The sequence below is a fragment of the Callorhinus ursinus genome, unplaced genomic scaffold, assembly GCF_003265705.2.
Source record: "Callorhinus ursinus isolate GAN/ISIS: 27379988/994484 unplaced genomic scaffold, GSC_fseal_2.0 scaffold6, whole genome shotgun sequence".
NCBI classification, from domain to species: domain Eukaryota; kingdom Metazoa; phylum Chordata; class Mammalia; order Carnivora; family Otariidae; genus Callorhinus; species Callorhinus ursinus.
The window spans coordinates 15,469,793-15,484,334 of NW_027397068.1; the positions used below are offsets into that span (position 1 = coordinate 15,469,793).

Genomic DNA, 14,542 nt, shown 5'->3' on the forward strand with positions numbered 1-14,542 from the left:
AATCTTTTAAAAGTTATCAGTGGAATTGCAATTGTACACTAAAAATATTTTACAAATGAATAAAGAAAAAGAAATAAGTAGGAAGAATACAGAAAACAAATAGCAAAATGGTTGATGTAAATCAAACCACATAAGTGATTACATTAAACATGAATGGACCAAACATTCTAATCAAAAGGTAGATATTGGAAAAATGGCTAAGAAAAAAAGACATGGCTATGCTATCAATAGGGGACACAAAAAGGTCAATGATACACAAAAATCAAAGTAAAGGAATGCAAAAAGATGGGCCATGTAAACAGAATTTTAAGAGGGCTGGAGTGACTATATTAATATTAGAAAATGTAGATCTCAGAAAAGATTTATTAGTAGAAAAAAGGGGACATTTCAAAATGGCTAAAAGTTTATTTATACATTGGATATGCATAAGAAATACAAAAAATATGTACCAAAGAACAGACCCCAAACAAGGTTAAGGAAAAGTTGACGAATTTGAAAAGAGAAATAGACAATTCAACAATTGTTGGAGATTTCATTATTCCCCTGTCAGTGATTTAGATAACAATTAGAAAGAAAATCAGTAATAAAGAAGTTTTGAACAATACTATAAAACAATTTGTATTAAGTGGAATTTCATATTTGAACCAATAATAGCAAATATATATTCTTTTAAAAAGCATATAGACTATTCTCCAGGATAGACCAAATGCTAAGATATAAAACAAACCTAAATACATTTTAGGTGATCAAAAAAATCAACAAATATCAATAAAAATATTGATAAAACAAAAAACTGATTCTTTGAAAATGAGTAAAATTCAAATTTAGCTAGACCCTCTAGGAATGTGTGTATATAAAACCTTAGAATATATATACACACATATATATACACAGAGACAAATGAAGTGTATAGAACATCATTACAGACCCTGCAAAAATGAAAAGTTAGAGCTTTATGCCTCAAAATTAGACAACTTCAATTAAATGGACAAATATCTGGAAAAGTCAAAATCTCTGTAGTTTATTCAAGGAGAAGTAAAAACATCAATAAACTTATAACAAGTAAAGAAATTGGATTAGTAAATAAAATGTTTCCACAAAAAGTCCAGGTGCTGATGTTTCACTAGTTTAATAAATATTAGCAAACTATATCCAGAAAGACATAAAATCAATTATACAGCATCACCAAGTGAATTTATAAAATGGGAAAGTAATTTGAATAGACATTTTATAAAATAAGATGTATGGATATCTAAAAAGAACATGAAAGGATGCTCAACATCCTTAAACATTAGGGAATACAAATTAAAATTACAATGAAATACCAATATACACCTCTATAGAATAATTATAGTGATATAAACTATCAATACCAGGTGTTGCCAATGTAGTAGAGAAAGCAGTACCCTTATACCTTGCTGGGGAGGGAATGTAAAGTGGTACTGCCATTTTTGGAAAACAGGTTTTTTTTTGTTTGTTTGTTTGTTTTGAATGATGAGTATATACTTACTCTATGAACCAGGAACCCACTCCTATGTATTTACCAAGGAAAACTGGAATCTTACATCCAAAGATTTGTCTGTTTATCTTCATAGCAACATTATTCAAAACAGCTGAAATCAGCATCTAGCCAAAAGGATAATACTGGTGAATGGATAAAAAAAATGAAGTATATAATGGGATACTTTTCAGAAATAAAAAGGGACAACATACCCTATAACATTCATAAGCCTCAAAAATTTTACAGCAAGAGAAATAAACCAGAGGAAAAAATATAATTTATATGAGTCCATTTATATGAAATTTCTAGATGAAGCAAATCTTATATGCATTAAGAAACCAGAATAATTAGGGAGGGGAACAGATTCTGGGACGGGGGATGGGAGCAGCAATCAACTGTCACTGGGTATGAGGGCACTTTTGGGAGCAATAAAAATGTACTGGAACTCTCTCCTGATGATCACTGAACAACTCTTTCATTGGACAATACAAGTTAAAATAGGTGAATTTTATGTTAGTACAATATATGCTTCAATCAAGCTGTTAACAAAAAAGGGAAAATTTAAATAAACATGTCAAAAATATATATATGACAAACACATAATTAGTATTCAGCATGATTCATCATTTCAGTAAAACAAGTTAAAACCACAATAAGCAGCCATATTCATAATTGCCAAAACTCGGAAGCAACCAAGATGTCCTTCAGTAAGTGAATAAATTGGTACATCCAGACATATTATGGAATATTATGGCATATTATTTAGCACTTAAAAAATGAGCTATAAAGCTATGAAAAGGTATGGAAGAACCCTAAATGTTTATTACTAAATGAAAGAAGCCGATCCAAAGAGGCTACATACTGTAAGATTTTAACTATATGACATTCTAGAAAAGGATGTGTCTATGTGTCTCCAAAAGTATGGAGACAATAAAAAAAATCATTGATAGATAGGGCTTGTGGGTGGGGGAGAGGGATGTATAGGCAGAGCACAGAGGAGTTTTAAAGCAGTGAAAATATTTTGTATGATACCATGATAGATAAAGATCATTACCCATTTGTCTAAACCCACAGAATGTACAACACCACGAGTGAATCATAATATAAATTAAGGACTTTGGGTAATAATGATGTGTCAAAAAGTCTACTGATTGTAACAAATGTACTATTTTGTTGGGGAATGCTCACAATGTGGGGGGCTGTGTGTAGGGAATGGAAGGGAACATATGGTGGTGGTCTGTATTTTCTGCTCAATTTTGATGTAAACCCAAAACTCCTCTAAAAGAATAAAGCCTATTAAAAGGCACAATGAGATACTATTACACATATATTAGTAGTCTAAAATTTTAAAGTATGACCATTTGAAATGTTGATGCAGATATGGAGGCACTGGAATTCTCATATGTATGCTATTGAGAGAAATGTTCAATTGTACAAATACCTGGAAAACAGGTTTGACAGTTTCTTAAAAAAATTAAACGAGAACCTACCACTTGACCCAGACATTCCACTTCTAGATTTTTACCCAAGAAAAATGAAAGCAAACGTTCATACAAAGATTTTTCTACAAGTGTCATAGTAGCCTTAATTTTCACAGCTGAAAATTAGAAACAACTCAAATGTTCATCATCCTCAGATGCATGTATAAACAAATTGTTATGTCCGTACAATGGGATGCATTTTTCAGCAACAGAGAACAAAATATTAATACACACAACAGTATGAATTACACTTAATGAATCAAGTAGGGAAATAAAGTACACACTATATGCTTGCATTTATATAACATCCTAGAAAAAGCAAACTATGACAGAAAGTGTCATTAAAAAGTATCATAAAGTGACAGATAGTGATCAGTGGTTGCTTAGGATGGGGGTGGGCCTGGAGGGATGAGGGAGAGGTATTACAAAGAGACATTTTTAGGGGGTGTTAGAAATATTAATTACATAGATTGTGATAATATGATTTATACATATATGAAAACTTAGAAAACTGTATAAGTGCAGTTTATTTTGTATCAATCCCCCAAAAAGGTGTTAAAAAGATAATGAAATGATCTATTTTTATATCATTCAAGAAATCAATCTTTACTGTTTTTGTCAACAGCAATGCAATATTAGCCTGGTAATGAAGTTTAGAACATATTTTCTGACATCCAGTTCAACAAGTCAAGCAGTTGTGAAGATAATTGTTGAATTTCAGGTAAAGAAATGCAGAGATGGGGGAAGGACGGATTCTGCTGTTTCTGTCCAAAACATTTTTGGAATATCATCTAATTTAAAAGCAAAGCTTTCAAATATAGATGGTTGGTTTCTTCAGGGACTTTTAAATACATGCTGAATTCATTGTTTTATCTAATTTTCCCCTAAAATTGACCTCAATAAAAAACATTTTTGGTACTTTTGTCAGTTCTATGTGCTATTTACAGAGAGGCTGGTTTCTGTGGGGTTTATAATATGAAGAGGTCGTCATATTGAGAGAGAAATGGCATGGTAATGATTCCATTCCAGAGAGATTTTCTGATAAAGCACAAGCTCAAGCTTTGTAGATCCTTTTGACCTTCTTAATAATAATAGCTAACATTTAGTGAATGCTTAATATGTTCAATATATTCTCGTATTAAATTTTCTCTACAACCTCTTGAGTTCTGTACTATAAATATCCTCAAATTTGTAGATGAGGACATAGAAATATAGAAGTTAAGCAGTTTGCTCAAGGGAGTGAGGAGCAAAATTTCCAGTTCAGGTATGTACAGAGATACAGTTCTGTATCTAAGTACAGAACTGAGCTCTATGTCTCTATACTTTGTGTTTCCTTCTTAGTCACAGGAAAATAAGCATTAGACATAGAGGTGAAAATTAATAAATTATTATTTTAAAATTGTAGATGTTCCATGTGATGATCCTCTGGTCACATGACTGATTTCATTCAATCACTTATATATCCTTGTATACCTACAAACAAGGTATGATTTCATAGCTATATACTATGTGATTGATTCCATACAATTTTAGAGATAATAAAGTTCTAGTCAAGGTCACTACAATATACAAAATTGTATCTCTTCATTCACTGCCTTCTCAGTTCTATGACAAATGATGCTTTTATAATTTAAGGATAAAAAATAAGCACCTGTGAAAAGAATCAGCTACCATTTTTTTAAGGCAGTAAGTAATAACCCTCAGAGGCCCACCACCTGCAACTGCAACTTTCTTCATACATACCTGAGAACTTATTATTCTAACTGTATGTTTCCCCCCTTTCTTGTTTTTATCTCAGTGTGTGGTTCTTCTTATGTCTCTACTTCACTGGGTCAGAGTGAGATACCAATCTTTAAAGTAGCTCTGCTTGAGGAATTTTTTGGCTAGGAAAATTAAATTGAACCTCCCTGACTTTTTCCCTTAACTTCCTACTTCCTACCTAATTTACCACTGCCAGTACCTAAGTAGGCCCTGTTCACAGTGCTAGAGACATCCCAAGGTGTCCTCATGATGCTGGCCATCTCCACATATGGGCTGATCACTGTGAACTCCGCTATGCTTAACTTCTGTTCTGCTCACAGACAGGACCCCTGGCCTATCTACTGTTATCACTCATTTTGTACAATACAAAGTTTTATGATGATAATCTACATATTTCTCTTACCTGCCTTTTGTCTAATTTTTACTTCCCTTCTGTTTTCTTGATCCTCTACCATATTTACTCTCACTCCCATTTTTATTGATTCTGATATATCATTAGAATTTTTAAAAATATTTACTTCTTGTTCAAAATTGTTAGAGTTCCCTGTCGCCTATTTAAAAATTATGTGAATCCGGGAGCCTGGGTGGCTCAGATGGTTAAGCGTCTGCCTTCGGCTCAGGTCATGATCCCAGGGTCCTGGGATCGAGTCCCGCATCGGGCTCCCTGCTCGGTGGGAAGCCTGCTTCTCCCTCTGCCTCTCTCTCTCTCTCTGTCTCTCATGAATAAATAAAAATTAAAAAAAAAATTATGTGAATCCAGGGGTGCCTGGATGGTTCAGTGGGTTAAGCGTCAGACCCTTGATTTCGGCTTAGGTAGTGATCTCAGGGTTGTGAGATCAGCCCTGTGTCGCATAGGCTCTGCACTGGGCGTGGAGCCTGCTTGAGATTCTCCCTCTGCCCCTGCCCTCTCAATCTCTTAAAATATATGTATATGTATATGTATATATATATATATATATATACATATATATATATATATATGAATCTGATTCTTTTTTCAAATATTTATTTTTAAGATTTTTATTTATTTGAGAGAGAGTGAGAGAGAATAAGCATGAGCGGGTTGGGAAGGTGGAGGGAGAGGGAAAAGCAGGACCCTGTGATTGTAACCTGAGCCGAAGGCAGATGCTTAACCAACTGAGCCACCCAGGTGCCCCTGATTCTTGTTGTTTTTTTTTTGTTCAAACCTGTTTTATGCCCCTTATATTTTATTAAAAATTATGTAATTATAAATTTCTGTGGTTTTTCTCTCAAAGTAATAAAGGACCTTCTAGTTTATAGACTTATTTATGTTAATATAGCATTTCTTTATTTATGTTGGCCACAGGCCATAAATTATAGAATTGCCTACCTACCTCATACTACTTATTAGAATCAAAGTTGCTCAGGGCGCCTGGGTGGCTCAGTTGGTTAAGCGACTGCCTTCGGCTCAGGTCATGATCCTGGAGTCCCTGGATCGAGTCCCGCATCGGGCTCCCTGCTCAGCAGGGAGTCTGCTTCTCCCTCTGACCCTCCCCCCATCTCATGTGCTTTCTCTCTCATTCTCTCTCTCTCTCAAATAAATAAATAAAATCTTTAAAAAAAAAGAATCAAAGCTGCTCTATTGCAAAATAACTATTTTGTTAGACTTTATAATTCTTTCTGTAATATGCGTGATTTCTTTTCTAAAGATATAACTATGAATTTCCATAGAGATAGACATTGTTATATCAAATATGTGAAAATATGTATTTAAAAAGAATCAGGTTGGAGTAATAATTCTCAAGCTGGGGGGATGTGTGTGTGTAGGAACATGCACTTTCATGTTATTTTGTTACCAGATATCCACCAAAGCATATAGTAATGGGTATAATATTATGCTAATTATGACCTAGATATATAGTTTGTTTCATAGATTGTATGATGGTGATATTTACAGTTCTAAAAGTATATGTTCTATGAATAATTATTTTTACTAGAACTGTCATCTTTTTAGCCTCAATGCCAGCAAGATCTACTCAAAACCCAAATTTTAGTTCTTTTTTTTTCTTTAAAGATTTTATTTATTTATTTGAGAGAGAGAGAAAGAGACATCACTGAGGGAGAGGGAAAGGGAGAAACAGACTTGCCACTGAGTGGAGAGCCTGATGCAGGGCTCAATCCCAGCACCCTGAGATCAGGGCCCAATCCAGAGGCAGATGCTTAACTGACTGAGCCACTCAGGCACTCCCCAAATTTTAGTTCTTAATAAGCAGTTGAATCAAAACAAACTAGTTAATTTTATTTTATTTTTTTAAAGATTTTATTTATTTATTCATGAGAGACAGAGAGAGAGAGAGAGGCAGAGGGAGAAGCAGGCTCCCAAGGCGCAGGGAGCCCAATGCGGGACTCGATCCCAGGACTCTGGGATCATGACCTGAGCCAAAGGCAGACGCTTAACCATCTGAGCCACCCAGGCACCCAAAGCAAACTAGTTAATTTTAGCTCAGATAGAATAAAAAGCTTCAGGTCTCTTTAGGCATCCCCTCGGGGGTTGAGTTGGTACTATAGGTTAGATAATCAGTCTTGGAGTAATCTTGATTCCATGCTCCTAAATTCATGTGGCTTTAGGTAAGACATTTAACTCCTTTTAGACTTTATTTCCTCATACTTAGAATGAGTGTTTAAGATAGTGTTATAGAATAGCAGTCCTCAGACTTTGGGGTCTAGAAAAGAAAACAAAATCCAGTAAAAGTTACTAAGAACAAAAACAAAACAAAAAGTAGATCCCTCCAGCCTAATCCTCAAATTCTCAGAGATTTTGACTCAGTGGTCCTTGTTGAAACATTTTAGGTGACTCTGACAGAGATGAATTTTTTTTTGACAGAGATGAAATTTGACTTTGAAGAATGCTTCATACTCTTGTGAAGAGTCAATGAATAAATAACTTGGCACATAATAGGCGCTTACAAAGGAATTATACCACCAGGATACAGATTATGCAATTTATGGAAATATACTAAAATAATGAATCAAGTGAATCCTGAGGGTAGAGTCCACAATATTTGTTACTGAAGATTACACCATTTTAAAGATGCAGTTACACGGAATAGGTACTAAACAAGGAATTTAAAAAAATTCCAAAATCTTAATTTCAAAGGTATTATAATATTTAAGTAGACCAATGCTATTCTGACAATGACAAAACAGAAGCAATACAAAGAAGACAAGACAAAATTTAGGAGTATTTAAGAAATAGATAAAATCAACTAAGTCATAACTAATACAGCCATATAAACATGAATCATTCAACCTTTAGCTTAAATGTAATAAAAAAATATAACAATGGAAAATATGACACACTTATTCTAAAAATTTGTAAGAACTGATACATACACAGATATTTCTAAAGATAAATCATTATGGACAAATTTTTACAAAGGACAGAAAAAACGTTTATTGTGAAGGAGATATATATACTTAGAGAAAGAACCTTCATTAATAATAAAAGTCATGCATAATAATGTGAGTTAAAATAATTTTAAGGATTCACTTTACATCTGTTAATCTAATAAAAATCATTAACTTGGTTTGCCAGGCCATGTAGAGGCACATACATGTTAAATCATGTTAGTGGGTTGTAAATCTGCTCAGTTATTCTGGAGACCAAATAATATATACCAAAGCTTATGAAATATTTATTGGAAAAGAAAGGCATAGAATGTTCTCAAGTCAATATTTTGGAAATATATCCCAATGAAACAAACATCTTAAAATATGAAATGCTGGTCACAAAAGTGCATAATTAAAAAAAAAAAGAAAAAAGAAAAGAAAGAAACCCTTGTAGGGGCCTACCTAGTGGACAACTGAAAAATTACAGAAGGTAAATGTTCATTAAATGAATGAATGAAGTTAATGGAAGACAATGTAGCTATTAGAAAAATCAAGTATATTCTTAGAAAAAAAATATTCTGAAGAATAACTGGTATATTGATTTAATATGTCAAAAATAACACCAACTATTTTAGATCTCTAATTTTAAAGTTTATGCTTTTTTTCACACTTACTATTTAAAATATTTGGCAAACACTTTAAGATGCTTTGGGATTATTCCCTAAAATCGTGTATAATGATGTGTAAGATATTTCAAAAAAATAAGCTCTATTGGTAAAACACTACTTTGGAATTCTCAACTAAAAAATACTAATTAAGACTGGATTGTATGTTTCCTGGCTCAGTTCATCCTTCCTAGGATTAAAGTGAAATTTAGAGCTAAGCAACTGATTGCCTCAAGTGATTTATTAATTTTGGTGAAGCAATTAGTGTGTGGATTGTTTTCACTGAATCAATTAAATGTTGGAAAAAATAACCAAATTCATTATTTGTTTGCTGACATTGCCTTAATCATTTCCACTTTCTTCCTTAGTTTTTTTCCAGGTGGAAATTGGATCTCTACCACAGAAATCATGTGGGGATATATAAAGTGGAAAATAAAAAGTACTTATTTCAGTTAATTTTTTTGTTACATATATTTATATCCTGAGATACAATGGACTGAAAAAAATAATAATAATTACAAACACTTAATAATGTTCATCATAGTTTTGCCATGACCAAAATTTGATACTTTGTACTTGACTGAAAAGGCAGCATGACTTCAGGGAAAAGAGTAACCAAATCTTTGGAAGTACTGTAATTACTACATATTATGACACACCAGAGTCTCTAATTATTCGATTCACAAAATGCAATGCAGTTTTATTCATGATAGCAAATAACAATTTAGCAAGAAATGATCCTGATCAGATTATTAGTATCTGAGCATAAGAAATCATTCTATTTTGATGTCATACATTTTATTTTAAAAAAAATCTATGTTGAATTAAAGGAATATGTCTAGAACAAAATCTTCTACAAGGCTGTCAATGGATTAAGCTTTCCTACTACAAATGTAACATTCTTTTTCGTTCTCAATGTTAAAATATATAGGTGGAGAAAGAGGAGTTAGCAAAACAAAGGAAAAGATCTATTTCCATATATCTCTGTTTCTCTGTAACAATTTTCCCTTTTAAGGGTAGTTAGACTTTTCTAATGGCACCGGTTCTATTAGCATTGGATGGATGTTGATGTAAAAATCCAGGAGCCAGAGCTATAGAAACAAATTTCCTAAGGCTATTTATGATATGACTCCCATCATGTGACCCCCCAAATTATTACTGATATCTAATAAACCCAAGAATATCACTGATGCCAAGGTACAAATTGCTTTTTTTTCTCTTCAGTTTTTTTTTTTAAGATTTTATTTATTTGAGAGAGAGAGATAATGGATAAAAGGAGTGTGCTAGGCTGAGAACATCTCCAACAAGCACATCAAAGAACAATACATACAGCATGATTCTGGTTAGTAAAAACAAAACAAAAACCTGGGAAGAATAAAACAGATGAAATCAGAGAGGGAGACAAACCATAAGAGACTCTTAAGCAAAGGAAACAAACTGAGGTTTGCTAGAGGGGTGGTGGGTTGGGGGGATGGGGTAACTGGGTGATGGGCATGAAGGAGGGCATGTGATGGAATGAGCCCTGGGTGTTTTATGCAACTGATGAATCCCTGAACTCTACCTCTGAAACTAATAATACACTATATGTTAACTGAATTTAAATAAAAAAAGGAACTGCCCCCCCAAAAAAGCTTTTATTTGAGAGACAAGAGATAGAGGGAGAGCATGCATGCACTAGCAGGGGGGAAAAGCAGAGGGAGAAGCAGATTCCCTGCTGAGTGGGGTGCCTGACCAGTCCTGGGGCTGGATGCCAGGACCCTGGGATCATGACCTGAGCTGAAGGCGGATGCTTAACTGACTGAGCCACCCAGGCGCCCCCTCTTCTGTTCTCAAAGGATGATATTTTTGGACTCAGAAAATAGGGTAGGCAGGAATGGAAGTCTGAAGTCCTTTTTGTCACTAGGTAACATAACTAACGCTTGCTTGGTACAGAGCAGGATTTGAGAGGGCAAGTCTTAGGTAGCTTTTGCCTAAACCAGTTAGCCTTGGTTGAGAACAACTGTGACAATCGTGATGCTTAAGAGCCTAAAGAAAGATGATATCTACCACATTATCCCAATAATAATTGTTATCTTCTGATAGGAGAGACTCTCTGTATTCTCAGGAATTTTGTGATTTTTGAGTCAAAATAGGAATCAATAATAGAAGACCTGTGTGGTGTTGTCACTAGAAGAGAGAATATGAAAATATCCAGTCTTGATCTGCTTGATATAGTGGGGAAAATCACTGATGTCCTTTCATATTATTATTGATCTCTGATGTGTTTTGAAGAAGAGACTTAGTTCAAGTTTCAGCTAAGAATCAACTACTTAGAGCTGGGGTTGGGGACAGGGGGCAGTGGTGGTAGAATAGGACTACATTAGTTCTATTTGAGAATGAAGTAACTGGAATTTCAGGTGTGCCTTCTCCAGTTAAGTATCTTCCAAAAAACTTTAGGTGAAAATTTTGTAGATACCTCTCATGTGATATTTATATTTTACTGGCTTAAATAAATACGCCCCTAATAGCTGCTATTTTTAATGACATGCATTTCATTAGCACACATTTGCAAAGTCATTCCACATGTATGTTATAAATATTTTGGTATACGTACGGACTTCAGAGTACTTGGCAGTAACTCTGGTGTTCACAGACTGGAAGTCACTCCTCCAGATCTTCAGCAAGGAAATATTTTGCAAAATAAAACTAGTTTGAAGTGTCCATTCAAAACAAGTTGAGGAGGCACTTTAAAAAACTTGTTTACTTAGCACAAAAGAGATAATCAAACTAGAAGACCTTATTAAATAATTAATAGGTGATGTTATACAAGTAAGGAAACAGAAGTTTAGAGAGAGAGGCACGGTGCTCTGTACCATGAACAGATGGAAGAGTGAGAGCCTGGGGGATAGCCAGAGAGTGGAAGCACAAATGTAGGAAGGTTAAATACTATAGCATGGGTTGGATTTGAAGCACAAAAGTACAATTTTGTAAGGAATGTCTAAGGTAAAATTTTGAACTGAACTACTATAGATAATTTTATAAATTCTCTATTTACATCCTTTTGAAATCTGCAGTATATTGGTTATAGCTTCTTTGCATAGAAGGTGATTTTCTAATATAAATGTTCTGGTTTGGCAAGAGCAAAAATAAGCTTTCTTTGGGAACAGTCTAGAAATAATACCAGACACGACAGAGTAGAGACATTTCCATATTCTTCTACTACTTGGTTCTGAGTGTGGAGTCAGTGGTTGATATTCATAAATAGCTCTGTAACCTGTCACTGATAACTCTCCTGGATCTTTCTGCTCTTTTATCAATGGGATGAGTCAAGTGAAAACAAACATTTCAAAGCCTTAAGAGAGTCCAAATGAAAGTAGAGGGCTCCATCTCTTTAAGAGCATTGTATAAAAATTCAACACTTTTATGCCAATAAAGGTAAATAAAATAGAATGCAACATAGTCAAAATTTATGAGTTTTAATTTAAGGTAAAAGCCTCTGGTGCAATATATAATAATGTGTGAATTATATCTGATACAAATAAAAATGTATATGCATGTAAATCTATTATTACCTAAATAAGAGTACATCATTTCACATATACCCTTTACCATGGGTAGACATGCATCTTTCCTGTTGTAATCTCAATTTTTTAGGAGAAAAAAATGTTATCTAAGGGAGAAAGATAGTTTTTTTTTTTAATATAAATTTCATCCTGTATTAGACTGTGTGTAAGTTATGACATTCATTCAAGGGAACATTTTTCTTTTTTGATGGGTTGTCAGGTAAAGTTGAAAAGATAAACAGAAAGGCTTATACTTACCAGGAAGATTTTTGCCTCACTAGAAATGTGGATAGATTCTAGAGGTAAATATAAAGAGGATTTTAGACTGCGAACCATTACTAGTCTGGGGAAAATTAGAAGAAGCCTTAAAGTCTTATTGAAATAGTCCTAATGGAAATCATTTGCAAAAGAACAAAATGAGGTGCTCTTTTAGTGATGTACTATTGTTACTTGGTCAGTGGTTCTCCAGGAAGTGTGCACTGGGAACACCTAGGAGAGCTTTAAACTGTAGTTGCTCACCTCCCACCTCAGAAACATTGATGCAAAGGGCCTGGAATAAGAAAGGAGGTGACTGGTAGGTGCATAAGGAAACACTAGTTTAGGCTTATAAGGAGATTTCAAATGGTACTTCTCCAAACTGATGACCTTTGATTTGACCTCAAGGTCTCAAGCAATAGTCCTTGAAAAGAATTGGCTATTCTTTAATCAGAATTACATTCAGTGATAGTTAAAAAATAAGTGTTAAAGAAAGTTCTGTTTTGGTTTTAAAACACCTAACAACATAGAATATTTAACTTAAAACACTTTATTTATTTGCTGATTTATTGAAATAACAGATTACTCAGATCATGCTTTGGGGCCTGGAAGTATAACTCCTTTCCTTCCTCTTTATCTAGATGGGAGTATCAAATGTCTGACATACTGAAAACTATTTGTTTTCCAGTATTTTTGCTGGTAGTCTCATTCATGAAATTATAGAGAGAGCAAGGAAAGCAACTGGTTTTATTAAAAATATTAAATATTCATAGCTGCCTATATCAACCTCTACAAAGTCTCTGTCCAAAAGGTGAAAGGACTGCCATTTGGTACAAATCACGAGACTTAATCCTCAGCCACACTACTCTTAGTGCTGTTGAGCACCAAGTCCATTGTGTCATCTAACGTCAATATGCAGCAATTATCTTTTAGTAAAAGAATTAACGGGTTGTACAGACAAGAGCATGGGCTATAAAAACAAAAGGCCAACTGTTTAGTCCTACTTATGTCTTTTCTTCATGAATCTGGTATGTCTCAATAAATTTGAGCTTCACTTTCCTCACTAATGAAATGTACTTAAAATATACTCCTTACCTATGAGGAGCTCCAAAACATGATGCATAAAATAAATAGATTATATATACTACTTTTGTATTCCTAAAACATTTAACATAAATTATATAAAAAATTAAAATATGTAGACTTTTATGAACTGTAGAATACTGTTGTTTTGTCCGCCTCTGTGGCCTGGGGAGGTGTGAGTGCTGGGTTTCTGGTGGGCGACCAGGGGAGCCTGGTGGAGCCAGCCTGGGGACTCTCAGGGGTCGGGGGAGGTGGCGGCACTAGTGACAACCAGAAGATTCTGAGCAACAGGCTCGTGCCCGGCGGGGGAAGAAGAAGCTGGCGTCCCCGAGCGGCCCAGGGACGTGGTGAACATGGTGTTCATAGACCGGTCAGGCCTACGGATTCCGGTGAGCAGCAGAGTGGGGGACAATGTTCTCCACCTGGCGCAGCGCCATGGAATGGACCTGGAAGGGGCCTGTGAAGCTTCCCTGGTGTGCTCTACCTGCCACGTGTACGTGAACGAGGACCACCTGGACCTTCTGCCTCCTCCTGCTGAGAGGGAGGACAACATGCTGGACATGGCCCCCCTTCTTCAGGAGAACTCCCGGCTGGGCTGCCAAATCGTGCTGACTCCTGAGCTGGAAGGGGCCGAATTCACGTTGCCAAAAATCACCAGGAACTTCTACGTGGACAGCCATGTCCCCAAGCCCCACTGACGTGGGCAGCCGCACCACCCCGGGCACCCGCGGCCTCGGGGCGGGGACTGGAGGAATAGCCAAGTTGCCAGCCCAGCCCAGAGCATGGACAGGCCCAAGAGAGATGTTGGATGCAACCAGAAGGCCAAAGCCCCTGCCTCAGAGAGATCCCATGACCAGGCTCTGGTTTGGGAGGCTGAGGGGGACCCAGCCCTGCTGGGGCGGC

The 14,542-nt window shown here is 35.3% G+C and overlaps 1 pseudogene; it reads left to right on the forward strand.

The window, feature by feature from the left end:
- LOC112819429 (ferredoxin-2, mitochondrial-like) overlaps positions 1 to 14,337 on the forward strand; it is a 53,329-nt pseudogene extending 38,992 nt beyond the window's left edge.
- The last annotated feature ends 205 nt before the right edge of the window (positions 14,338 to 14,542 follow it).